This window comes from Temnothorax nylanderi, unplaced genomic scaffold (genome assembly GCF_030848795.1).
Source record: "Temnothorax nylanderi isolate EJ_2023f unplaced genomic scaffold, tnyl_v1.0 TNYL_tig0089_pilon, whole genome shotgun sequence".
Lineage (NCBI taxonomy): Eukaryota > Metazoa > Arthropoda > Insecta > Hymenoptera > Formicidae > Temnothorax > Temnothorax nylanderi.
Window position 1 is genome coordinate 111,894 of NW_027249151.1, and position 6,526 is coordinate 118,419.

Below are 6,526 nucleotides of genomic sequence, written 5' to 3' on the forward strand. Positions count from 1 at the left end.
CTGGATTTAATCTTAAAATGAAAAATCTTGTAGTTTGTCATGAAAATACGGCATATATATATATATGTATAAATATATATATTTTTTTGTATATTGCATATAATCTGCGATATGTCTCTTGCTTCTAAAAGCTAGTACTTAAGTGAAGGTTCTGGAATTATTCACGAATGTCCGGCATTCTGTACGCTCTTGCTTTCTTTTGTAATCGTTGTATTACGATTTTACATTTCTAACTAGGGCGGAAATGGGAGAGTTTCTCAAAGCAGATATGCCAGCTTGGAGAAAATGTTGGCGGAAAAAGAACGTCAAATGCAGAAACCTGAAAGTTTTGCGTGTCTCTCCTTATTTCACAGAAATATCATATTGAAATAAAATTAACAAATAAAATATTAAAACTCTAAAGATGTAGAAAGTTAATCTACAGGAGTGTTATCCGCTGAATTATATTAAAAATTATATTACAAACACTTGATAACAACGTGACAAATATTTGATTAAAAAATAAAGAACCATCATTTAATTCATTTTTATGCATATATCGGTATTATACATATAAGAATATCGATGTACAAGTAAATATTAGATTATAATATTTAAATCTGGCTCTATATACACAATGATTACAGAATCCTGAAACATTAAAAAATCTGGCTTATTTTTATTTTTATCGAATGTAGGAACTGTGAGAGTGCAACAGAATTTTTTTACGCATGTTGTTTTACATAGAAAATTTCGAACTCTGCTTTCAGTTCATTTCCTAACATTTCGCTCAACACGATTGCATTTCAATGCAATGTGACATTTTTGGACTTTACGAACTGGCATAACGCATATGTTGATCATAAGTATCATAACATTGGCCTCGTACGACTGAAAAATTCCAGAATTTTCGGACATTTGTTTATATATCGGACAAGATCTGCATATTACTGATAAAAAATAAACTTTAGTTTAGACTAATTATATACAAAATAGAAATTTATTATTCTAATAAAACAAAAGAAATTAATCGAAATAAAACGAAAGATACAAAAAAGTATTGTCTTTTCTTGAATAATTCAGAGCTATGCAATTTATTACAACTAAAAAATTGATAACATTAGTTTTCTTTGAATAATTCAGAGAATCGCTACGCGATGTCTATAGCGCTGCTGATTAGATTAATTTATGTATGAAAGAAAATGTAACAATAGCAAGTATATGTCAACAAAAAAGGTAATTCGCGAAAAATAATAAAACTACGATGGAACAATCACGACTGCAACGCTATAATTAGCACAGAATACTGAAATGTACTTTATAGTCATGCACGCTTTGTACTTTTGCCTAAAAGTGAAAACAAAAGTTAATAAAAGATTCGAAGAGACCGTGAAATAAATTCTTATAAAGATGTCTGGATTCATATTCAAAAACAATAATGCTTCGCTTTTGTGACATTTAGGTGAAATTTAGTGAATTTAGAAACAGCGCAAATTCATTCAAAAATTTCCATTTTAACCGCTCGTTGTTCATTATTAAACAAATTGCGACATCAAAATGATATTTCAATAAAGCGAGATTTATAGTCCCATATTTATAATCTCATATTTATAGTTTTGTTTTTGTTGAAGAATAAAAGAGGAAAAATTGATTTTACTGAAATTATATAATCTTGAGATCTAATAAGATTCAATAAACAGATATGAGTAGACAATGTAGGTACTGTGACAAAATCTGAATTTTGTTTCTCTTCTTCAGTTCAGTCAATTTTTGAAAAAACTCATATATGTATAGGGGAGACCGGGGCAAATCGTGACATTTTTTGGTTTTGAATTTTTTCTGAGATAAGTATTTGAGATAAAAATACGTTTTAGCCGGTTTTTTCATCGTGCAACCTTCTAGTTTTCAAAAAATATTTATTTGTGTCTTTTCATCACATTACTTTTAAAGTAGAACACGAAATGCCTCACTCTGTCTCGTGTCACGAATTGCCCCAATACCGGGGTAAATCGTGACAAGGCACGGGGCAATTCGTGACAATTCTTCTTTCAACGGGTTTCAATGTCCGAATTCGTCCTATTTTCATGATTTATATCAAAACGTACACTTACTCACTCAAAAAAGGTTTTTATTAATCAAATTGTACATTAAATGGAATAGGAAGGGCAAAAAATCGTTAGGCTTCGCTTTTGTCGTCTTCCGAACTGCGAGTAACGACCTTTCTCGGGCGTCCACGTCCTCTGCAAGCTGGCTGTTTCTTGGGGAGCTTGATCCTTATATTCTTTTTTTTATTTTGTACTCTTTCGTCATTTTCGTCAACAAGTGCATCGAGTTCATTAGCGTCAGTCAAAATTGCACTTCTCTTTCGTTTTCGTCCTCTTGTCGCGACTTTCCTTTTGCCCGCTTTTGGAAACGATCGAAGGGATTGTTTGAGGCCCTTGACACATCATTTTCAGTTGAGGTACCTGGCTGTGGTTGGTCATCTCCATTCCATCCTCGATCATCAGTGACTTGACCGGGTAAAAAATCGATTTCACCAAAAACGTCAGGATTGAAAGGAAAGATTCCTGCTGCTTTGAATCCGGCCCTGATGTTTGTACTTGTTGTGGCTAAAGGCAAAGAATCGGTGACGATCGAAGGGATGTCATATATCGTCATCGTTTTCCCAGGATTGTTCACGCAATGTGTCACGAATTACCCCAGGCGGTCATGTCACGAAATGCCCCAGCGTCATTTTTTATCTTTCGTGGTCCGAAAAACCCAGACAAGAAATAAATGCATGCAACCTGCGTTACACATGTGTGTGTAAATGCCAGGTGAACAAGTAAAACTTACCGTTTCAAATCTGGAAGCAATTGCTTCGTATTGAACACAAAATATCCGTGGATTCAAAAATTTACTTTTACACGAGGTAAACACTTTTTCCGCCACTGACAACGAAACATTGTAGATACGCACACCGAATTTTGTTCTAATATAGAGGACCATTAGACCCATCTATGGTCTGTAATACAGGTTTCTACCAGCAAATGCATAGAAGTTATCCGCGCGGGAAATTTTTCGTATTGTCACGAATTGCCCCGGTCTCCCCTACATGTTAATAGTTTTTGAATTTAATAACATTCTTTTAGAGGCTTATTTATGTAAACAATCTGACTTAACGTTTAGTAAGTTTTTAGTAAGGCATTAAAATTGAATGTTTTGAATAAAACAAAAATGAACTTTAGTTTTTAAATAATGGATTTAATAATGTTTAAAAATTTTAATAATTTGCGTAATACATTATTATAAATTAAATTAATTATTATAAATTATTATAAATTAAAATTTGCTATTAGTAATTTATATTTACATACGTATCAAACAGATTCAATTAAAACCAATTCTTTTGTCAATTAATATTCAAGTTACTATATTTTTCTTTTAAAACACTCGCGATGCAGAATTATTTCATAAAAATAATCCATTTTTTTATTCCATAAAAATAATTCGTATGTGAACTTATGATACAGCCTTAGTATCTGTTTGGTACACAAGACGCGCGATGTCATATGCGCGGTGAAACTCAAATCAGCAAGTAGCGTCTTTGTGTGTCATCTTATTATATTGAAAAGCAAACGCGTCACATATACCAAACACGATTATATTCTAACAATTAGTTATTAACAGGCGTGCGCAATTAATTAATTATTAATCAACTATATTTAAGTAATGGAAGATGATATAGATATTGACTATTTATTAAAAATACGTATATTTTATTTGCTTTATGCATTCGAAATATATCGCAATTTTATTAATCGCGACTTATGTTGAAACATTTATGGAAGGAGAATAAGGAAGAGTAGATGGATTAAGTATATGGTTGCATAGGTGGTGTGAGATGGTATCAGTGAGTTATTTATTGTACACCAAGAGTACACTTCTTGCCATAAACTAAAGTTAATGAAGGTTGATATTAATCACGCCTTATTGCATGCACCGTATTAGAGGACCAGCATCTTAATGTACTTAATTAATGCGTACGGTCATAATTAAACTCTTATTTTAATATTTGTCAACTCGAATTATTTTAATATTGTGAACTTGAATTTCCTGTGAGAACACCATCAGCTCAACGTGTGGTTCACGTAATTTGCGTCATTTGAAAGAAAAGCATTATCCAATGTAGAAACGACACTTAGGTAGAGATAAGCGAGCTGCACATCTCCCGCGGGATCCTAGGAGAGATAAGCGATCTGCGTATCTTCTACGAAATCCTCGAGCGACGCTTGCTGCGCGACTGTCGAATTCGACAATTGCTGAAATCGCTGACAAGGACGCAGAAATGGAGTTGCCGTTACGGATCCACTACGCCAAGTTGGTAAAACGATTCCGTGTAAAGCCGTCAATTCCGCTTACAACATCCCTAATTAACGTAGCATAACGCATACTACCGAAATTGCAGATTTTAATGAGATTGTGCAGCCCTATCTTATTCGAAAAGTTTAGAGCGCGCTTTTCTCTTCCGCGGTCGTCGACGCCACAGCTAGTCACATTGTATTCTCGTTTCGTTTATCGTATTCTCGTTTCGTTTATTTTCACGTTCTAAGTATCGTATTATTTATCGCGCTACTGGTTGTATCTTCACGTCTTTGCCGTATTGCATTTCCCTCGATTGTGCCTCAGTCACATTTGTCTTAGATGATAGTCAAATGTGAGCTCGCGCGAAGTAATAGTCGCGCGAAATGCATGGTTCTACCGTAGGACTTACTATTATCGTCCAGCTACTACAAGATTTTGCTGTGGCTATCGACCTGCCGCTATTACGATGTTCTTTTATCCTATAGATAATGAAAATTGAAACAAGACGTATATTTATATTTTTATCTTATAATAATTTGTATACATTTGAATCTCACGATTATATACCTATGCATTTTTATACAAAAGTAATGAATTCTGTGTAGATACTAGGCTCTTTTAATTAACAGACACCCTGTTTACACACATATACACAATTAAGTATATAACGTAAATATTTATAAAAGTCTCGTAACAATTTGTAATCTACTTGTTCAGTGCTCGCGGCTGAAAACTTTTACCAAGCTTAGGAAGAATAAAACGCGCGCTCACGCGCAAAGAGCGAAGGAGACAAAGAGAGCAAAAGGGACAGAGGGAAAGAGAAGAAAGGACCACCAGGCTGATGCATAATTTATCGCAATTGAAACAAGAAGATGTTTCGCAGCGCCAAGTGATCGCAGTGAAGATGGTAATTGCGAGGCGAAATTTTATTCGTCGCATACATTTCCGCGGTTAAGCTAGACGTTACTGGCGCCTGCTGAAACTTCATTCTCTCTTCGCGGCTTTAAATAAATTATTTTTACAACTTCCGTAACGTTTTGTTTAAGTAAGAGAATACAACTCTCTGGAAACAAGATTCTTAGTACATATCGATTAGTGAGATAAAACTAAAACACAAAATGTGCTTTATGATATCTCTTACTTATTATAATAATATATATTAATTAACATAACATTTACTATTTATTTAGTGCAATACAATTTAATATGTACGATACAAGAAGAACCAACAGATTTTTGCAAAACTTTATCTGAAGCTATTTTTTTAATTCTGATAGATGCTTGTGAACAAGTCTTCCTTTTCTTGCGTAACGTTTCATGAAACATATGCGGACATGTATAATTTAGCTTTAAATGTCACGCCGTTATCTCGTAATCGCAACATTTCGAAACAACATCTAACTACACGAAACAGGTGTTTTCTACGTGATAGGAGTTTTCAGTCAAAATTATTACATGTAGCTTGAGCTAATGTATGCCAAACTGGAACTGAGACTTTATCTGATTATGATAGCACTCCATTAAACAAATTAAAAGTTGATTTCGGATTAGAAAGAAAAAACTGAATGTCTTACAATTAGAAACGACCATGTCCCATAGTGCTGTAGAAAACTGGATTGTATACTATCAATGATACTGTCATTAATTTTCGTCGCAAATACATCCAAAATAACACAAATTCCTTATTGCGAGATATAAGAAGATTAAAATTTAATAATTCATTACAATGTAATATTTTCATTAGTGTAAAAATATTCAGATCTCTTGACGATGACGAACAGCAGCCAGCGGCCGCTTATGAATAGTGCCACGACTGCCACGCACTAAAAAAAAGGCGGAAACAGTACCGTAGGGAATTGAATCTCGAGGGAAATTGGAGCTGGTTCCTGGCGAATCGACTAATATGCATTATTCAGCCAATAACTTCGTACCGCACAGTACAAACGCCATATATCGCGTTAAACGTGTTCACATAGGCTTAAACTTCATGCTTCCGTCAAAGCGTGAAAGTAATGCGCAATTTGTCTGCTTACGACGCAATTTACTATAATGTGATTAGCTTTACGAATTATAAGGGATCCTACATTTTAACATATAAATATATTTACTTACATGAGAAAAATTTTGGCTAATTTTTTAAATATTTTTCTACATTATTAAAATATATATTTTATATCAATTACTTCTTAAATTTTCTTATCCC